Consider the following 21,690-nt stretch of genomic DNA (forward strand, 5'->3'; position numbering starts at 1 on the left):
AAACAGCTGCACCTGCTGCTGTGGCGCGCACTGCCACAGTTAATGATATCGGATGATATCATTAGGCAAAGTGCTCATAAACAGATGTTGGAGGCGCTGCCTAAACAGTGTCAGCTGAGCCGCTTTGCATTTCGCAGAACATATTATTTATATAGGGCATTTAAGTTTGTTATGTTAATAACCCCTGTGTTAACATGCAGGATGTGGCACAGGAAGAATGGAACTGTTAAAGTGCACCTCGGAGGATAATGGGAGGTGTGAGGAGCAGCCGCCTGCAGACAAACATCCACCTGAGCTGCACCACAACACGACCCTAATGTCACTTTAACACACGTCATTCTACATAATATATACCAGAAAGATATTTGAATCCCCTGCTACTCTAGGGTATTACCCAGAGTGCATGTCCAGGATCCGTAAAACCAGATCAGGAGTCAGAGCGTTTAGCTAGCTCCCTTTCTCTGGAAATAACTTCCTGTTTCTATTAGTGAGGCAGACAGTGTCCACATTTGAAGAGTGTGTTGAAAACTTTCCTTTTTTATAAAGCCTATAGTTAGATCTGGTTTCAAAGGACCCTATGTGTGTCCTTCTGAGTCCTACATTTTATGGCAATCTATTAGTTGTATTTGTTTTTGTTTTTTATCATGTCTTTTATAATTTTCTTGTCATTTTAATTATCTTGTACACTGTCATCTATGTTTGGTAATGTGTAAAGCCCACTGAGACAAACTATGTTGTGATATTGGGCGATATAAATAAACGTATACTACTAGTTGACAAAACAGTATACATGTCGATTGGAAATAAGTCCTTAAGTCGTGAACACACACATATATATATATATATATATATATATATATATATATATGTACATAGCCATAACAAGACAGAACTAAGGATGAACAGGAGAAGAAAAGATCAGATGAAACGGTGCTTACCCAAACAGCATCTGAGGAAACTTCATGGAGCTTCTCCGTCAGGTAGGCTGGACATCTGGGAGTAGTGATGCTCCTGACCTCTGACCTCTGACAAAAGAGGAAATCAGACTGAAAACTAAAGAAATACAACAAAGAACTGCATGTCATAATACTCAAAGTTGGCCCAGTTGATAAATATTTGTAGTAGTTGTGCCTGAACCGATAAGTTTAAATTACCCTTTAAACACTGGCCTTGTCTCACCTCTAACCCCAGCTGTTAGTGCCTTGCTCAGGGGGATTTAAACCCCCAGCCCTGGCAGGAGTGATGCCTCACTCTGGGGAATTCAACACACATGAACTTCAACCTTGAACTTCATGCATCACTCCAAACATCATCATTTGTACTGTCTGTTTCTTCTACGTCTGTGTGTATGAGTTCACTGAGATGAATGCACCGAAACAGGTGCAGTGAAACATATCTGCGTAGGGGAACACACTTCTTTGATTGAGCTACTGACATGTGAATATCTTTCTACTTCCTACTTTCTTCTTCTATTGCTTTTTAACTGCAAGTGGCAACAACATTTACGGTGCACTACTGCCACCTTCTGCTTTGGATGGTGGACCGAGTCCTATCCATTAGTTCTCTGAGTGCTGCCTGAAAGACTTCGCCATGGTTGATGTTGCATTGCGTTTCCTGTATATCATAAAACCATCATATCATACCTATTTCTATTCTGCACTATTTCCTATTCTATTTTATTTACTTGCACTATTTTATCAGTTTTATTGTGTTGCACTGTTGGAGGAGCCTGTCACCTAAGATTGTCATTGTCATAACAACACTGTAGCTATGCACACATGACAATACAAGCCTTGAATCCCTGAAACACTTTCTTCTTAAACATGTTAACATATGACAGGAGTTGAATTTGAAACAGACTTATTTTTACCTAGGGATTTATTCCTTTGCAGATTCAGGACAGATGTAGGTTTATTTGCCCGAAGAGTAGTGTGGTGACTGGTGAACATATATTATAACTAATTCAGGCCGTACAAGACCCGCCTTGGAGGAGCAGAGCATCAAGCCTCACTTTTAAACAGCACTCATACACGTGTTAACAGATTTATGTAAAAGGTTAACGTCCTTGTGTTATTCTGCTCAGGCACTGCCATTTCACCCCTTCCTCCTCCCCCTTCCTCCCTGGCAGAAAAAAGGGGGGAACAGGCTCCCATTTCCCTGCCACCATTATGCTCATTTGTCCTGTCAAGAGAATGACAGGCCGCTTGACTCTTCCCCAGATACGACCATTAGGTAACGCTCTGTCATCTGACAGCGAGGCATTCTGCCGCTCCCTAAAAACCCCCTAATTATTTCCTTCGCCAGAGACAGGCGGCGGCGGGTAGGTAATTTTTAACCTTTCACGTGCACCTGGGGAACCCTCCTCCGGGGAGCCAAGGTGCCTGTGTGGCATTCAGTCATCAAAACATGACCTTTTATGGCCGTTCGGAGAGCAGTTGGCACCGGGTGCCACGTGCCGGCTAATGCTAATGTTGATGACTAATTTATGCATCAGCCCATCGCATCTGCAGCAAGTTTAGGGGAGCAACAATGTGTGATAGAGCGGTGAGAGAGGAGAGGAAGGGAGGAGAGAGAGCAAGCAGAGGTGAAAGGCATTTTGGGGGAAGGGGTGGGGCATTTGAGACACCCGGTTGCGTGCACGACAGGGAATAGAGGGGGCTAATTATGTTGCAGGGAATACATTCGGCGTGACCAGTGAGCCTTTTTAGAATGTGTCGAGCGCAATCTGACTAACGTGACTGACCTTTACTTTTTTAGCCCAAATTGCAGGAGAGCAGAGAGCATGCAAGATGTGTGCAGACTCTATGACCTAATTGTCTTTTTTCTTTTGGGGCTAAACGCTGGGCAGCACCTTGTTCTCCTCAAGAACGTGGGTTTCTAAAATCACCCTTTTTACAACGGCATCATTACAATACACTTCTCATGTGGGTCAATATTAAATGAAGATGATATTGTATCTCAGAATGAGTAAGATTACATCATAGAAGATTGACACCATATCATGGTTAATAACAGCCAGCAGAAAGTTAGCCTAGCTTAGCACAGACACTGTAAACGGGGGGAAACTGCTAGCCTAGCTCTGCAAAGGCTCAAAGCTTAAAAGCAAACCCCACCCAGAGGCAACCCTATAATTTCAGATGAATGTTTTTGGATTGCAGAAACATTACATGATATATAAGATTTCCTTTTTTGGAGGGTGTGAAGGAGCGAGCTGACAGACATTTATGTGGGAGCATAACATAAAAAAAGACAGCCTCGGGCTTCACGGTTAGCTGACAAAAACGCTGTATGTTTATAATCCCCCCCCCCAAAAAAAGTCCACAAATTGTTATTATCATGAAGTGTTTCATCAAGCAGACAAATGGAGGTGTTGGGGTGAAGAGGAGATGAATTTCATGCAGCGGGAGGAAAACAAGGAGAACGGAAAGCTAATCGGATCAAAAGTAAGTGATGGTGCTATTCTGCTTGAAAAACATAATTTGTATGAATCAGGCCATGTGTGCATTTGCAAACATGTCAGGCCCCCGCTGCTCTCTGCTTCTGTATATTCACTGTCAGCCGGAGAGAGATGCTGATGAACTCTTTGTTTAGACAAATCAGGAAATTACACCGTCTTATTTTGCCTGGAAAGCGTGATTTTTTATTCTTCTCCACCCTCTGTCTCTCTCTCTGGCGTCGCGGGGAAAGGTCACGGCAAAGTGTTTCCCTCGGAGCAACAATAAAACACAAGTAAACACAAAGCAAGACGGATTCAAGGCGGCGTACGATCGCGCAGCCATTAGTGATTTATCCTCAGTTTCTAATCCCTGGCTCAGGCCGCCCTGCTGCCATTAAGCTTCCAAATTACATGTTCTATCAAGAGCAGCCGCTCTCACCTGAGTATTGGATTACTGAAATAAAATATGAATAATTAATACTGAGGAATAGGTTCCTGGCAACACGAATGGCTGCAATTAAATAATGAGCATTATGTTTCTTGTGTTTTTTCCCTCCTTTCCTCTCCTCCTCCTCCTCCGGTGTCGTTTGATCTTCTCTGGTTTCTCTACCAGGGGACTCGGTGCATCCTCTTCTTCTTCGTTGGTTTGTTCCTTGGCTAGGTTGCCTCCCCTGGCCACTGGGGCGAGAGACCTGCCTTCCGCCTGTGTTCTCCATTCTTCCTCCTCCTCTTCTTCATCTTGTTTTTTCTTTAATAAGCTGCCGTTAAATAAATTAGAAAATACCCACCCAGGGGTGATCAGACGGCCACAAACCCTTGTCATCTGTCTCCCGGCGCTGCCAGGCAAAAGAGAGCAAGGGAGGGAAGGAGACGGAGAGAGGAGGACAGCCAGGATTTCTCCTTCTTCATCTTTCCCTTCCTTGGCTTGGTATTCTGTCAGAGGTGAGAAAGAGAGAGAAGAACAGACTCGTTTTTGCCCTGCCAGACTACTCAATGCTAAAAAAAAAAACTCCATACATGCATATTTATTTAATGTGGGGAGGGAATACATAAGGAGAGGAAGGAAAGGAAGGACACATTCAGAAAGAGAGGGGCAATAAAAGGTGGAATCTTGAGGATCTTAATTTAATGACAGGTTGCTTTGTTGCAGTATTACAGGGATGGAAACATATCTAATACAGCTTTCAACCACCTATGGGCTAAAGTTGAGTAAATCACACTAAAACAACCATTTCAGTTCAATAGGTGCAATTTAATTGATAGGATTTTCTAAGCTGGAAAGGTGAATACACATTCTTCCCAACGCAAATTCTGTAACTTCCTGTGGTCATATAATCGTATTATTTGATTGTATTTATCTTCAATTGGACATATTACTTAACTCAGTTATGTGTGTTCTAATATATGTATTTTACCTTATTTGTATAGCTTATTATTTAACTGTAATGTTCATTTTTAGGTAAGTGTGCAGCAAAAGAAATCTGGAAGTAGGTACATTTATTGAAGGACTAGTACTTACAATATAATATTGATAAAGGGATGATTAACCTGGTTGAACTAAAGAGTAAAATTACAAATTGAAATGACTGAAATGTAATTAAATATATTTATCAAGCACTTAAACCAAACTAATACTTACGTTTGATTATCTAAATAGAGAATAAAATATGATATGTTGTAAAACAAGCCATACAACTGAAATCTAGATTGATTGGTGATAAAAAGTCAATATAACATGAATAACATTTCCATACATGCATATTTATTTAATGTGGTGAGGGAATACATAAGGAGGAGAGGACGGAAGGGAAGGAGACGGACAGAAAAGGAGGAGAGAGGAGGGGGAAAAAAAAAACTTTGCTACATATGGAGTGCTTCTTACAACTAATCAGCAGACTGTTGGTGATTGGGGCCGCGGGCGCCAGGTTGGCTCAGACCGCGGTTAGCACAGTGCCCAGGTCTTTGCTGCAGGCTGCACAGGTTGGCCTCAACTCTGCTGGGGAGCAGATGGCGAGCCAAAGCTTGTAGTCACACTTACCTTCCCCACTAAATCCCTAATCCCTCCGTGGACGCTCCTCCAAGGCAGGTTTTTGGAGGCAGAAATAGGGGTTACAATCTGGACCGGCGCGGCGCCTGCCAAAACACTCACAACACAGAAATGCAAATTAACTTATTTGTGTTGTCCGCCGGCCAAGGCGCCGCTTCTTTTGCGAGTAATTAAGATACCTTGAAAAATATGTGTAAAAGATCAATACGTTGAAATGGACAATGCAGGGAAGAAGAAGGGTGGAAGAATAACACAGGGGTGTACACACTGCATTAAAATGAGTGTATATGTACCACCCCTCGCCCTGTACACACAAATCAGCCTTATCACTCCCTCTTTCACCTACAGTACAGACATGAGAAAGTAGTCCCTCAGGTGTCGGTGACTTTGACGTTCTGAGGTGTGTAATACCTTCTGAACCGGGCTGGATACAACCTACTGGATGTGGAACACATAACACATTTCTGTTGAATGTTCCTTTAAAGCCAGCAGCTTGAGGATGCACCAAAAAAAAACACAGAAAAAAAGGAAAAACAAGCGCCCCCTGAATCAGTGACTGTTAGAGGAGGCGTAGGAGCCTCGGTGACACCTTTCAGCTGTGCTTGTTGGCTGGTGCTTAAGCGACACACACACACACACACACACACACACACACACACACACACACACACACACACACACACACACACACACACACACACACACACACACACACACACACACACACACACACACACACACACACACACACACACACACACTGTTATTAGCCTGGTGTCAGCAGCACTAAATGGGCTGCAGATGTTAATGCACTGTTTTAGATACAGTGGCAGGAAAAAGAGGCAGAGACGGAGCCATTCAGACTCGGAATAACTAAATATGGACAGAGAAACACATTCATTAGTGCAGAACACACGCTGGATAATCATTCAGAGGTGATGCATTATAAACACTGATGTTTAAACACGCTGGGCATGTTTAAAAATCCTTAAAACAGACAATGTGTAGCCTTTACTTCTGTGTCACAGTTTATCAGCGAACATCTGTGTGTTTAAAACATTCAGAGTAAGAGAGTTTTTGTTTAAGGCAGCGGGACATTTGAAGTGTTGACCTTTATTTATATTAAATCTAACATAGTGTTAGAGTTTTCTATGCTGCTGCCTCCATTGAAAGTGTCTCAGATGTGTCCTATGCCTAAATGAACCTGTATAATCATGTTTGTCCAGGACGTCACACTGAAAAAAGTGTCAAATTTTGTCCACAAGGCAAAAAATCAACAATATACAGTATCTGAGAGCCTGTTTGATTATTTTTATATAAGTACCGAGGTGGTCCGGTCGAGAGTCCCGGGCTGATTTTTCAGTCCCAGTCCGCCACTTTTTGAAGGTATGTGAAAAATCTCCTTTCTTATGGTACTCATTTGGTTTTATTGTGTACATATTTGATTGTATTAGCCTCTTTATTTAATATGATCATTCTGCCTGTTCTCTTTGCTGCTGTAACAATGTTGACCAGCCTGCTGTGAGACAAATAAAGGATTAATGACTTCTGATTCCCTCACGTCACTGATATTAAAGCGTCATGTGCCCCCTGAAACTGGTGGAGGCCTCTGGGGGCAGTCGGGCGGATCAAACGCACCCCCGAGTACTGGAGCAGATGTCCTCACCGGGCCGGGTTCAGATGGTCCCAGCGAGCAGCGAGGGAAAGGTCAGAGTCACACAGAGGGTTAAACTGGACCCATCAGGACACTGGCTCATCGGCGGGGATTATTTCAATTAAAGCTCCCGCTGGCTGAAAGCGGGATTACATCGGGTTTAGAGAGGAGGACACATCTGAACACAGCACATGGTCCGCTCCCAGGGCTGGAATATGCCAGACAGAGAGGCGTGTTCATGTTAATCATTTGATTATATATTATTTTACATTTTAACTTAATACGTTGACATAAATATTATTATTTTGTTTTGATTTAATCTTTTATTGGACACCTTACATTAATTTATGTACTTTTTTTTAACTTTTATATCATATTATACATTAACTTCATAACTTTATATATATATATTTCATTTTCCTTTCATTTCATATTTCAACTTTCACCTCTAATGTTTATTAAAATATTTGTATTATGATTTGTATTATAATCTACAATTCCCCTTTGTATCTTTATATGCATATCTTTATTTTATTATTAATTTAACTTCCTATGGTTATATCATTGTTAACACCCTTCTAATGTGTATATCATTTTTGTATTTTTGTAATATTTTTTTAACTGCCTATGGTTATTTCAATATTTTATTTTATTTCATTCTAGACTGAGAAATCAAATTGTTTCACTTTTTCGTCCAATAAGCTGTACGTTAACGTGCATACTGCGGTTCATTTGTTCTTGGCTTAATAAATTATGATGGGAAATAATTATGGTACGTTTGTTATAATCCTCCTGTTCCACTCTATTTTGCGTTGACACTATTAACCCCCAATAAGGCACACTTTTTGATCAAATGGAAATTCATAAAAATAGCGATCAAAAGAACATGACACGACTCCTATCAAAGCTATAACTTGCCAGCATGTAACATCTAAAAATGTGTAAAATGAGGGAGAGGGGGGGGTCCTCCCAGGGGGATAATTACCTCTCCATCTCTTCTTCTTTGCTATTCATAGATGCGCTGCTGCTATTATTGGCAGAGATGAAAAAAATGGAAGGTAAAAGCTGCTAACACATATTGAGTGAGGAGGAGCATCATGAAAGGTAAAAGCAGCCAATGAGAGACGATTAGCCTCTGCCCCCTGCGCTGTATGCATGGCATGACTCGGGCATGAATAGCATTAGCATCTTTAGCATTCACGGCGTCTGGCATTTCACCTGCGGACGCTCCGACTGATTGAGATGTGTCTCAGGAGCCGGAGAGGACTCACCTAATTGGCCCCGGAGCCAGGCCCTAATTCTTGATTCTCAGGGAGGGCCACATTTCAAAGCAGCGCCCGGATCAATTAATGGACCGGTAATGTGTCTCATTTTCATACAAGGCGAGAGGCTTAGGTTGGGAAAATCAGATATCGGCCACCTTTCGACTCAGCGAGGCGAGAACCACTCGGAGTTATGTGAAGGAGAATTCAATATGATGCTCGCACTGTGAATATTTTCATATTTCTCCTTTGCACTCAATGTTTGAGATCTCTTTTATCTGTAGGGGGTTTAAACGTGGCTCCATGTTGGAACTCTAAAAGTAAAAGGTTTCAACAAGCCTGATATCTTCTTCATTGTTGTCCAAAAGGTTTGAAAAACTCATCAATGAGGGACACTGCTGCACTGACGGCCCGTCCACACGGCGGCCTGCGTTCACTTTGAATGGGGTGAACTGCATTGTGGTTCCGTCGCTTCGCTTTGCTCGCTTTGCCAGCTTCAAAAGTTGAGAAAAGTTCAACTTTTGAAGCTTCGACGGAAGCGTCAGCCAATCAAATCATATGCCAGTACAAGCTCTAGCCAATCAAACCGCGTGCTTGTGTGTCCGGGGCGGAAGATTCATGAGATTGGTTGTTTGTCGAGTTTCAGACATGCCCACCGGCAAGCTTCAACGCGCGCTGCCGTGTGGACGCTGCGTTACTGTTCCTTCATGAACACACACACTGTAGGTCTCAATAACACCGTCCTGCTGCAACACATACTCACTAAAGCAGCAAATGGGATTAATCTGCCGCTGAAAATAGTCCCCAAGAAATACAGTATATCTTCCAGTTTAGGTAATGTTTACTAAAAATGACTGCCAATCATTTAGGAACAACAACCACAATCTTTCTGATTAAAGGGGCCCTACACTGCTTTTTAAGGTTTTCACTTTCCTGTGTGTTGTATAGGTTTGTGTGCATGTAAATGGTCTGCAAAGGCTAAAATCCCTGTGTTTCTCTCCCACACGCTACATGTATTCAGGTAAAGTACACATACTCAGGTAAAGTACTTTGAGTAGATGTACAGATGTAAAATGACTTTCTACGTAGCTTTTAATATTATTAAATTATTAAGTAAAAATGAATGATTCATACCGTAAAAGACATTTTGCATGATGTTTTTTCCCAAATTTATTGCAGATTTTATTGAAGCTAGTTCTGTTTCTCGATGCTCCCGCACGCTGCATCCTGACACGGTTGATTTGTAGTGAAATCCCTGCGCTTCGGATCCAGAGGTGTAACAGCTCGCGGCGCTTCTCTGCGCTGACAGCCGTAACCAGGCAGCACTTTAAGGTAGAGCAAGGTACACCCTGCTGTTTTCTCAACGGCAGACTGTTTGAAATATGAATGAGCAGCCAGTCTATACATCATGTTAGCTGACATGTTGTATTAAAATTTATGAACGACTTCATCAAAAAGCACTTTCTGCCAGGCAGATTTGCCCTGACATCAGAGTTACATGGCTGGTTGGAGCCTCGGATAAATGTGTGTGTGTGTGTATGAATAAGTGTGAAATTATGCGTACTGTGAGCTGGTACACCGTAACTTGTGTATACTAGAGTATGTCTGTGTTTGAGTTCAGGGAATCTGCAGTCTCAGAAACCCAAGGAAATACTTTTTAAAGATAATAACTGGCACAATGAGGTAAAGAAGGTAGTTAAAAATGATTTTTAAAAATGCAGTTAAGTGTATTCAAATCAAGGGACATAATTATGATTTTTGTCTAGGTGCTTTTCATAGGTGGGTTTTACAGTTTACTTGAATACAGAGTACTGTATCTGTCAATTAGAGAATACTGTAAGTGGATTAAATAAAGAATAATAAATGAGTCGGGTTCAAATGTAATCCAAAAACTTTTCAGAGCTACTAGAAAACTGCTAAAAGTGAACATAACTCAACAGGAAATCACTCAGCCACTAGTTAATGATTTGAGCTGAAGGCGAAAGTGTGTGTGTGTGTGTGTGTGTGTGTGTGTGTGTGTGTGTGTGTGTGTGTGTGTGTGTGTGTGTGTGTGTGTGTGTGTGTGTGTGTGTGTGTGTGTGTGTGAGTGACAGTCTCTGGGTTATGAAATAATACCTGTCATCTGCCGGCTGCTGAACCCTGAAGAGGGGGCAGGTTTTCAGGTCAGCCGCGCCATCTGTCAGCGCAGCCCTCTCCTCTCACCGCACGTCAGCTCCTGATTGGCTGGAACCGGGCCGGGATGGGCGGGGCCACCGGCATCCCCCCCGTCGGGACCCAGCAGAGGCGGTCACATGCGGACACAGCCACACTCTGCACGCCTACAAGTACACACACATGAGCAAACACACAATGTCAAAACAAAACACCTAATAAAATCAATTCAATTGTTGATTTAAACACAACAACCAACCAACAATGAGTTCAAACAAATGTAATATGCTGCTATTGCTCCTAGCAGCAAAGGTTTGTCTGCAGTTGTTTAATATAGTGTCATTAATGGACTATATTTTGTGTTCAGACTGTATGTTGTAGGTCACACACATGCTGGCGAGGGGCAGAGAGAGAGAGAGAGCTGACAGCTGGCACATTATTTGTATTTATTATTTCATGAACAATGTGGTTGTCCACATAGCTGAATCTCTGAGCTTTTTTTCGATGTGCATCTGTCAATCGTTACAACCCCTGAATCCTACAACCTGGCACAAATGTGTATATGTACACACACACAAACACCACCTGTGAGGGAGGGGGCTGATCTGTCACTCTCTTAGTGCTGCACCAGGTGTTTGATTGACAGTTGAGATGGAGGTTAAATGACAGATAACTGGGGATTATTATGTTGTAATGTATAAAATAAACATTTCTCTCTCTTTCCCTCCCTTCCTCCCCTCGCTAGTTCAGCTGTCTGGTCAAAGGGACCGGGGCAAGAAGCCAAGCATGTACAGCCAAGCCTCCCCCTATTCCCCCACGATCCAGACAGCCTCCTGTTCAGCTGTGCTGCTCTCCGCAGGTTCCAGCCAGGTCAGATGTTCGACACGGGCGACAACATGTTCGCTCCTCACCGCTGCCTTCAGCTCCAACTCCCATATTTCTCACAGAGACGGCTCACCAGGATTTCACGGCTAACTTTGCTTTTTGGCTGCTCGGGAAAATACCTCTCAAACTGCATTTACGAGACTAAATCTACGTACCGAAACCCAAAATCATCAAGTCTCGCTAATTAAACAAACATCATTGCAGGTTTTAAAGACTTATAGTGAGGCTACAGACACTTCCTTGCTCTGTATACTGAGCATGGTTTTTCAAAACTACAATATTTAGGTTTAGTTTTAAAATAATCTAGAAAGTAGAGAAATAAAGACAATAAATAAACTTCTGTTTTCTAAATATAAGATAGTTTTTTTTTGCTTTAGGGCTACAGAAACGTACATATCACCTGCTAAATGATTTCTAATTTGATTTAGTTTAAGTGTCATTTTCTATTTGTGTTCTAAATTCTGCATTCATTTGAGATTGAATTATATTAATATATTTGAACAGATAAGAATAGCAAAATATGACAAAAACACAAGCAGGCTTAACATACAAAGATATCTTTTTAAGCAGACAGGTATGAGGGGTACACTGATAGTATGCAGTGAGTCATCTTAACTATAATATACTTTTCAAACTTCAACTTGACACCTTTTAGACTTTTACGTGTGTTTTTACAAGTGCCTCACGGCTGAGAAACTCCCACTAAATTACACAAAAACCTCAAGTAAATAGAGGAAAAATGTCAAATATGCGGGAAGGCATTCCAGAAAATCATGCAATAAGTGTACATTCTGTTTCCCTCTCTCTCTCTCTCTCTCTCTCTCTCTCTCACACACACACACACACTCAGTGCAGCAGTGGCCTGTGTGGCCCAGTCAAAAGGTGCTGGGCTGCCACGCTAGCCGCCCAGGTGCAGAGCAGATAGGGTTGCAGCGCATAAACGGCTAATTCCTGCACGGCTGTGGGAACGCCAGCTGCCCCCGTATTTCTCAAAATGTGAAATTGTTTTGGATTCACGCGCCAACAGAAGGACTCGACATGCAAGAGTGAAAGCAGCTCGTTTCCTGTGTCTTCCCACGTCAATAAAATAACCCGCTCGGTACCGTGGAAAAAACTTCTGTTCAACCGGCTTCACCCCGTCCTCCCCCCGGTGTTTGATAGACGATACCGAACGTGTTTGAGCTTTATCAAGAAGGACTCGAGTAGGGAATGTGCATATGTTTGACCGGTAATGCCTCACATAATATTGACTGTGCTTCTTCAGGAAAGGCAAATGGTTTCACTGCATTTGCACTCAACCTCTAAACCTCCTGCACACTGGTTTCTGCAGAGGAGACGGCGTGCAGTTTGAGTCGTAATGAGCTGCACTTTACATAAGTCCATGCAACCTTTAAACCTCTCCAAACTTGCATTTATTCGACTGCTGCAAACATGCTTTTAGAGGTCAGATTATTTGGTTGAGATATCAGGTTGAGTAGGCACAGTGGCTCTGGGTTAAAGTGCTATTTGCTAGAAAATCTGCAGTAATTTCCTTAAAAGTTTAGATTTAATGGGGTAAAGCAACACAGTAGAGGTCCAAACAAAAAATGTTAAATTGTCTATTTCTTTAATATTTGTCATAATTATCTAGGATTTGTTTTGATATTTTTTTCTGTAATAAAATATTTGTATTATTATAATTATTAGAACATTTAATTTATTTGAATATTTTATAAAATGTCAAATATATTTGTTATATTGGTTTGTGTAAATTAAAAATTTATTTTCCATGTAATTATTACATTTTTATAGATTGTAATATCTTAGTTTATTCATTTTTTATCCCTTATATATTCTTGGAAAAAACTGTTTCTAATTACAAATATTTATCTTATTATTTTTCCGCATCATATCAATTTTTATTATTTGTAATTGAATCATTGAATTGCACATGTATACAGTGGCGAGTCCTGTGTTGTCATTTCCATTCCAGATCACATGGTAACTTGTTGAAACGCAGCTAACTCAGCAGTTGCGTCAACATGCAACACTGTCGCTGACACTGTGTGCAGTAGACACACACACACACACACACACACACACACACACACACACACACACACACACACACACACACACACACACACACACACACACACACACACACACACACACACACACACACACACACACACACACACACACACACACACACACACACACACACACACTGTTGATGTCTTGTGTGCAGCTCGTGGGTTTTTAGCGGGCAGATGTTCTCCGTCAGGCGCCGCTCGACCTGCGAGACAAGATCAAACATTTTGGACTCCGCCTGACCTGCGGAGAGGAGAGGCGGCTCGTCCCCGTGGCCTCCAAAAGATTTGGGTTGTAGACGGATGGATGTGGATTGAGATCAGCAGAATGGCATCTGCTTTACACACACACACACACACACACACACACACACACACACACACACACACACACACACACACACACACACACACACACACACACACACACACACACACACACACACACACACACACACACACACACACACACACACACACACAGCTGATAAATTAGTATTCAGAGCAGAGCTGCAGCTGAGCAGCTCTCTGTGTTTTGTTCTTTTTTAAGCAGCAGACTCACTTAATGTCACACTTTAAATTCCCCTTAACCTGTTCACCTGTTTGAATTCATCTCATCTTGTGCAGCAAAACCTACTTTTAGATCTCCTCCCAGAAAAACCATTACAACATGCCAAACGTTGGAGAAAAGTAAATAACTATTTCCCCTTTCATCTTAATATAATATACCGACCTAAGGTACCGACGGACTTTTGAAGCTCTTTCAGAAGGCGATTAGATCACTGGACGACAGAGCTGGTCGCCGTGCGCACAGACGGGGCTGCTGTTAACGTCGGCGTGTACAACGGAATTGTGCCACAACTTCCGGCGCGAGTTCTACGCGCCTGCTCCACTAGCACACACCCGCACCCCCCCACCGTCGAGGGGCTGAACACATCACTTTGCGTGGGCAGCCCTGAGTACCACACATTGTCTCCTGGTACTCATCTGAGTAACTCACTGAGAAAGTTATGTGCAGCCCTGAATATACAGTAGCTTTCATTGTACTTTTCATGTATAACTAAGTAGAAAAAAACAAATTTACGGGAGTCCCAAATAAGAAAGGACAACCATTCTTATTCGTTTCCACCACGGTATACTAATAAAACTTGTAATCATTGAAATTCCAAAAACAGTGCAAACAGATGCATCATTGTTACTTTTCAAACGCTATGTGACTCTTTCCTTAAGAAAAGCCTTTGCAAGTTAAAGGGAGGGGACAACATGGGTTGTGTTGTGTATTCTGTGTGTATTCATTGAGTTTAGTCTTTAGTGACATTAACCTACATTATGGACAATGCAAGATCCATTGTTTTTGGAGGCTAACCCATACTAGGGAATATGTTGGGATATAAAGGTGGAAACTGTTTGGTGTACAATATGGATATACAGATGGACCAATAAAGAATTTAGGAAGAATGACAAAAAAATATTTTGAAACTTAATAACTGACTTTACTTTTCTAAAGAAAAACAAGAGTATTGCTTTACTTTTCCACTGCATGGCTTTGTATTTATGACATAAATATAATAATTAGAGATGCCACGTTTTGTTTAAGATCCATCATTACATGCATTTAACATGTTGGTACATTCTAAAATGTAAGTATCAACACGGTTTGTACACGCAACATGAATTTCTCATAATGCACCTCCTGAAAGAAGGACTTAAAGACACTCAACGTGTAGAGTTGAGAGATTCTGTTTCCACTTAAACTTTGAAACGTCCCATAAATCATAGAGTGTTGACAGGTGAGCTAAACCACAGATGTGAAACCTTGAAAAGACCACAGGTAAATCCTGGCAGAACTTTTTAGCACCTGTCTCTGTTAAATCTTCAGGTGATGATTGTGCTGAATATTTAAGCAAAGTCCCACCAATTAGAGGAGTCTGTGGAGGCAGAGCAGCACATTGCACTCTTGGACCTCCGTCAGCGGGGTGATGAGGCGACTCTCAGCTCGTGTGAAACGGTGCTGGCAGTCTGCGCCACTCGCATTCATTCCCCATATAAACTGCCCCCCCCCCCTCTTCAACACCCCCCTTTTTTTGCGGTTTCCTCCCCCGGCGATGCAGACAGCACAATAGTCTCACTGAGCGGTGACGATTAACACATAAAAGCGACACGGGGAATCTCGCTGCTAGATACTAGCGCACATGAGAGGGCGAAGCATTCATAGCATGCCAAGAAGTTCAGAGGGAGCCCCTCTCTATCTGATTGGTGATCTTTTGTTTTGGCGTTGCCCTCGATTCGGTGGAACGTGCCCAATCAGATTACGGGAGGGGGAGGCAGAGCGAAGAAACACAATCGCTGTTTTCTATTTACTGCGTCTATCTCCGAGCGGCTCGTCTTAAGGCGGCCAGAGAGAAGTCAAGTCAAAGCGTCTCCATCTCAACTTTCAACCACCCCCCCCCCCCCCCCCTTCCTCCTCAGACACTAAAGCTGGATTAAATTCAAACTACAGCACAATCAGATATTCTTGGGGTTTTAATCTTTAAACTTCGACCGCTGACACATTTGACAGGTAATCTCAGGGAAGTATTTAAAAACGCAGAATGGAGACAAATGAAGGATCATTGCTTAAAGTCGCCTAGGACAGAATAAGAGCACATTTTGAGATAATCTGCACAGATCTCATCCCAAACTAGAAGCAGAAAATAAAGCCCTTTTTCCCGAGGTTATTTGCTTGTCTAAGTTTGTGTTTGCACTTCAACTTTTTGACATATTGATTAGCTAGGAAATGAGTTATTATCATTAGAATCTCGACTATGCTACTGTATATCTTGGACAGTTGTTTCTAATGTTGTTGTTTTTCTGTAAAGCAGCCAATATTTTCACAATTTATCATCAAAAATGCTGCACATTAAGTCCTCTAAAGCGTGTAACACCACATATATGTACTTCTTACACCGACATATAAAACATCACAACAAGAACAAGCAAGGACCAAAAAACTTGGAATCGTCAACTATCTAGAAAACATAAAAAAATATTTGAAATTAAGCAAAAATAAAAGGAAAAACAACTATTAAGGTGATGGTGGGTGATGGACAAGACATGTAGCTATTTTCCACTAATTTATTTGACTTTTGACCTCCAGCCCTGCAACCAAAAGTGTCTTATCCCTAAAAACTTTTTACGACAGTGTGAATATGCCAGCATTGAAAAAGACAGAAAATCTGTTTTTTCGTAACCCTAACCCTAACCCTAACCCTAACCCTAAATGTTATATGGTGCAAGACCACATTTGACTCTTTATAAGAGTTTGATAAGCAGATCAAATGAGATGAATGAAAAGCTGTTTTCTGTGTCAGCAGTGGTTTTTGGCAGGTTTCCATTGGGGTTGCGTCTCTGGGTGTTTTGGTCCGAGTTTCAGTCCTGCTGTAAACTGACCTCAGGTAAGATGCTAAATTATCATGTCTTCCTGTAAAAATAGCATCTAAATAGAAATACTAAAGCTTTATTTTGTATACCTTTACACTCATCATTGAGGTCGCGGCTGATGATGGCTCCAGGATAATTACACTTTAATTGCACATATGCATTTAATGATGTCAGGATTATATATGCAATGAATTACATATCATGTGGCTATACACTGACACATATTGTAAATAGGCAGTTAATTTGTGAGACACAGTACGTCTATTGTGATTGCATCTGTATATTAAATATGTTCATGGATCATTATCCAGTACACTTATATACTGGTGTCATTGCTTTGAAAATTACAAGATAATGATACAATTACTATAATGCACGACACGCTTATAAATAGAGATCACAATGACTTAAATGGTCATAAAGAGATATATTATATGTTGGATGGATGTGTGTACATATATTATTGTTGTTTATATTCAAGAACATATGCAGATACGTTTTTTATTCTGAGACTGCAGCAATATAGAAATACTTGTATATACTATAAGAGTTTAGCATGTGTAGAATAAATGATGACAGGGTGTGGCTTTTGAAAAAAGTTTGAAGCATAACAGTTTTGTTCTGCTTTTACCAGAGGTATTTATGACGTTTTGAGTTAAACCTCGTCTTGTCCTGATATTTTGCACTCTTTACTGATTCAGAGTACATTTGAGAGAATAAACGGATCATCTATTTCTGCCATTGTGAATATGATGCAGTTTGACACATACTTCTGTTTTTAATAACTAAACAGCTGCAGTCGTGCACACTTTGACAAATCTCTAGTTGAACTGAATCCAGTCAAAGTGAGGTATACGTACAGGGTGGTGAAAAAGCTCATTTAGAGACACTGAATACATCTGTGAATATCGGCATCTTTAATCCTGGAACAGGAGCTATCGAGGAATGGCTGAGAGGAGAAACTGACACCGTGGTGTTACTCAAACTGTCAGAAAGACATATTTCACTGGTTCATATGTTTTATTTACTATTCAGGATTTAAATTAGCTCTATATGAAATCTGCATTTTGAAAAAAAAGCTAAATAATTTGTTAAATGTACACAAAAAGGGGGAGAAGAAAATAAACTAAACAGAGGAAGATTATTAATTTAAAAGCTGCCCTAAAAAAATCTAAATGAAATACTGCACTGATGAAAGGTCAGATGTGGTGACCCTGAAGCTAGGAGCATTCATAATCAACTAATCAGACCCGTAGGTGCCCTTAATGAGTGATAGGTTATCATACACATATTTAAATACACATTATCAAATGTGACTTTTTATTTTTTCCCAAAGGAAGGATTATAAGACTGTTAAATATTGCACTCAAAAGTATGCAATATTCCAGCTGCATTAGGACACAGAAAAGCAGATGATATTATATTAAATTAAACTCCAAATCGAGCTCTAAAGAGATGACACTATCTCTCTCTCTCTCTGTTTGTTTCTTATATTCAGAGTATCTGCACTTTTTTTTTTTAATGCCAGTAACTTTTACAATATATTTAATTAAATATTTCCAAAAAATAAATCGAGTATTGAGCAAGATTCTCTAATTAAAAAGGCCAGCGTAAAGAGGAAAAACACCATAACAGAAACATATGAACTGTTATTAATGACAAACAGATTTTCATACTTTCTTAAGTCTTACATTTTAATATTTTACTGCAAATATCTTCATATATAATTTAAAACAAGCAAGTCATGTGGATTGCAGTTAGATTTGAGATTGTGCGTGCTGGCTTTGCCATATTTTTTAAATTAGAATAATACCTTATTAGACAATCATTGATATCTGTCACTAGATAAATCACGATTTTGAAATGCGGTAAAAAATAAAACAATATTTTGTGTAAATTCAGTTAAATATGATTAATTCTAGCAAATATTCAGAGTTTATATGCTGAGAAAAGTCTCCTCTCTACGGGAGAAAAGTCTTTGATATTTCATTTCGCCCATCATAAGACAGTAAAAATCGGGAGTGAAACCAGACGGCTGTAATTATTGAAGACTTGGAGGCACTTTAAAGCTTCAGCATGACACTGAAACTCTTTATTCATTCATTACCGTGTCGAAAGGAAGACAAAGTTTAGTAAAAACACTAAAAATACCGTCTGATAGTCAGGAGTTTCATCGTCAGAGAAGCATCCTTAGAGTTTTTATATTGAATAAACGCGATCATTGGTCAGTTTTCAGTGAGAGAAAAGGAGAAGTGTTTGCATGAGGGAAGAGTTTCAAACTGTAGGGTGCAGCAGTCGTCTTTCTAACAGGAAGCGGAGAGCAGACCCCAACACGAGAACCACTGACGGCGTGAAGAAGAGCAGGGAGGGGAGGGGAGGAGGGTGTGGGGGGAGGAAGAGGGAGGGAGGTGATGTGTAATTACAGACTACATACCAACACCCCGTCGTAATTTACATTACTTGATGTCATGGAAAAAATATTAGACGAAGATTGTTTTTTATCTGCGAACAGTAACACCGCGGAGGCAATCCAGGCAAGTCATGCAGGATTTGCTCACACACACACACACACACACACACACACACACACACACACACACACACACACACACACACACACACACACACACACACACACACACACACACACACACACACACACACACACACACACACACACACACACACACACACACACACACACACACACACACACACACACACACACAGTATATCTAGCAGGCCACTTGACCATTTAAGTTGCAGTGATTGTGATATTAACTGAAATTAACCTTCCTCCAGCATCACAGACAAGCAGCCAATCAGAGGCTCAGGAGGGCGCCTTGTTGTTTTTTAATAAACATTAGGACGTTTACATTGAGTCTGCTGAATTATATCATACATAGACATTTGTTTTAAATTGCGTTTTCTGTGTATTATGTTCTTTTTAATCCAGATTTAATGATGTTGTATTATGGGGAGTACCTTGTGAAGGCACAGTTTATTATTATCATTATTCAAATGTTTTATGTTACTGAAGGTTCTTAGATTGTTGCATTGCTTGATTTATTCTGTCTTTTTTTAGTCTATTACAGTTGAATATATATATATTTTAATCTTATTGTACTTGTGTATTGGTACATGTGTTACTTGTATGTTTTCTGTATTTAAAAAAATACGTAAACACAAAGTAATCTCACTACTAGCATTTTGAATTGCCTTTGTGTCCGAAATGTTTACTTAAAACTTCATATGATTTGTATTAGCAGTTAAAAACCTAACGCTCCACCTTGTTTTATATGTGTTTCATGTTTGCATTTGTGTGCAGCGTCAATAAGCAGAACATTCCTGTATTCAGTTGATGGAGGCTTTTCCAGAGCCATTAAAGGGAAAACATGTTTTTCTTGGATATACATATGGCTTTCATTTTTCAGATCTGTCATTATATGAGGGTGGAGAGACTAAGGTTGTGACCACACTGTCACTGAAAGCCTCAGAAATCTCAACACCACATTATTGCAACTCCTAATGCAGCTACAGAACTCAAATCTGAATTCCTGATGAGAAAATGAGTAAGATTAATATTTTCTGATCAGAAAGGGAACACTAGCTCTTACTACGACAGAGCACTGTATGAAGCTTTCAACAATTATTTAATAGCACTATTGAATAAGTAACCTGGACTTCCTTTATTTAATATGTATATATACATCATTTTTATTTAATAGTTTGTCTGTTCATGCACTTATCAAAATTATTTGTATTTATATACACAGTATTAAAAAAAATACACGCCTTTTCAAAGTCAAAAAGCATTTTTTTTACATTAAGAACATTATTTTAAATAATAATATGTATAAATAACAAAAAACATCAAATTAACTAATAAATTAAATAAATTAGAATTCATAGAAATAAATTATTTAAGCGGGTAAAATTAGAAAATAAAGACACCACCATATGTAGTGTTGGATTATGTTACAGATGTATTGAGATAACATAATAATTCACTAAAACAAAGGTCAAAATGATCCATTTATTTGACTATAACTACTATAAGTTGTGATAAATGTAAGTTTGACGGCTGTTTGAGTCTCTCAGAGGATGACCTGCAGTTACAGTTACAGGCAGGCAGTCACTAATCTGAACACATCCATTCTGAGAGCAGGAGAGAGAGACTCAGAGTGTTATGGACAGTTTGTTACAGGTTGTTTACTGTGAGGCTAGAACCAGAACAGAATCAGATCGGGGTGCAAAGTTCCAGTGAGTCTGAGCCTCTGAGAAGTTTACGTCAAATATTTGAATCATATCTGTGCAGTAACATAACATTCAACACACACAGTTCAATCTGATGCTCGATGTTTCAGAAAGTGCCAAAGAGTTTTTTAACTTTTAAAATCTGCACGACTGAAAACACGAGCCTCTTCAATCACGTCAAACTGAAAGTGACGCTGATGCTAGCTCGGATAATTATTCCATCGTGATTCCCAACTCACTGACAGCCGTCCGGAGTGCCACGAGCCAACTCAAATCATTACATTCAAACCAAATGTATTTTAGAAATGCACTCAAGCTTTCATTTTGAAACATATTTGAGAAATCATCGTGGCTGCCAAAGTTCAAATGGAAGTTTGTTGAGCAGTAGCCAAATGAAATACATATTCATGGTTTAAAGTTTGAATTATAATTGAAATAATTAAAGTCTAACTGATTGGCAATTATTTTTGTTTTATTGGAGGGCATTTCAATAAGCATGTATTTGC

At 40.2% G+C, this 21,690-nt stretch overlaps 2 long non-coding RNA genes across 11 annotated transcripts in view; one reads left to right on the top strand and one right to left on the bottom strand.

Moving 5' to 3' along the window:
• Positions 1 to 21,690, bottom strand: part of LOC307033483 — a 94,449-nt gene that overhangs the window by 45,858 nt on the left and 26,901 nt on the right. For 4 of the 10 annotated variants that reach the window (XR_013806516.1, XR_013806522.1, XR_013806523.1 and 1 more), the window contains exons 3-5: positions 10,515 to 10,717; positions 5,319 to 8,164; positions 939 to 4,369 (exon numbers count right to left, since the gene is read on the bottom strand). This is a non-coding gene — a long non-coding RNA (uncharacterized lncRNA). Of the gene's footprint in view, positions 1 to 938; positions 4,370 to 5,318; positions 8,165 to 10,514; positions 10,718 to 14,240; positions 14,349 to 21,690 lie in introns of those variants that run through there. The other 6 variants (XR_013806525.1, XR_013806517.1, XR_013806518.1 and 3 more) reach the window with 6 other exon arrangements.
• On the top strand, positions 6,780 to 10,090 carry LOC307033484. Its single transcript, XR_013806526.1, has 2 exons — positions 6,780 to 6,869; positions 7,061 to 10,090. It is a non-coding gene; the product is annotated as an uncharacterized lncRNA (long non-coding RNA).

The sequence above is a fragment of the Notothenia rossii genome (genome assembly GCF_949606895.1).
Source record: "Notothenia rossii genome assembly, chromosome: 3".
In the NCBI taxonomy this organism is placed as follows: Eukaryota; Metazoa; Chordata; class Actinopteri; order Perciformes; family Nototheniidae; genus Notothenia; species Notothenia rossii.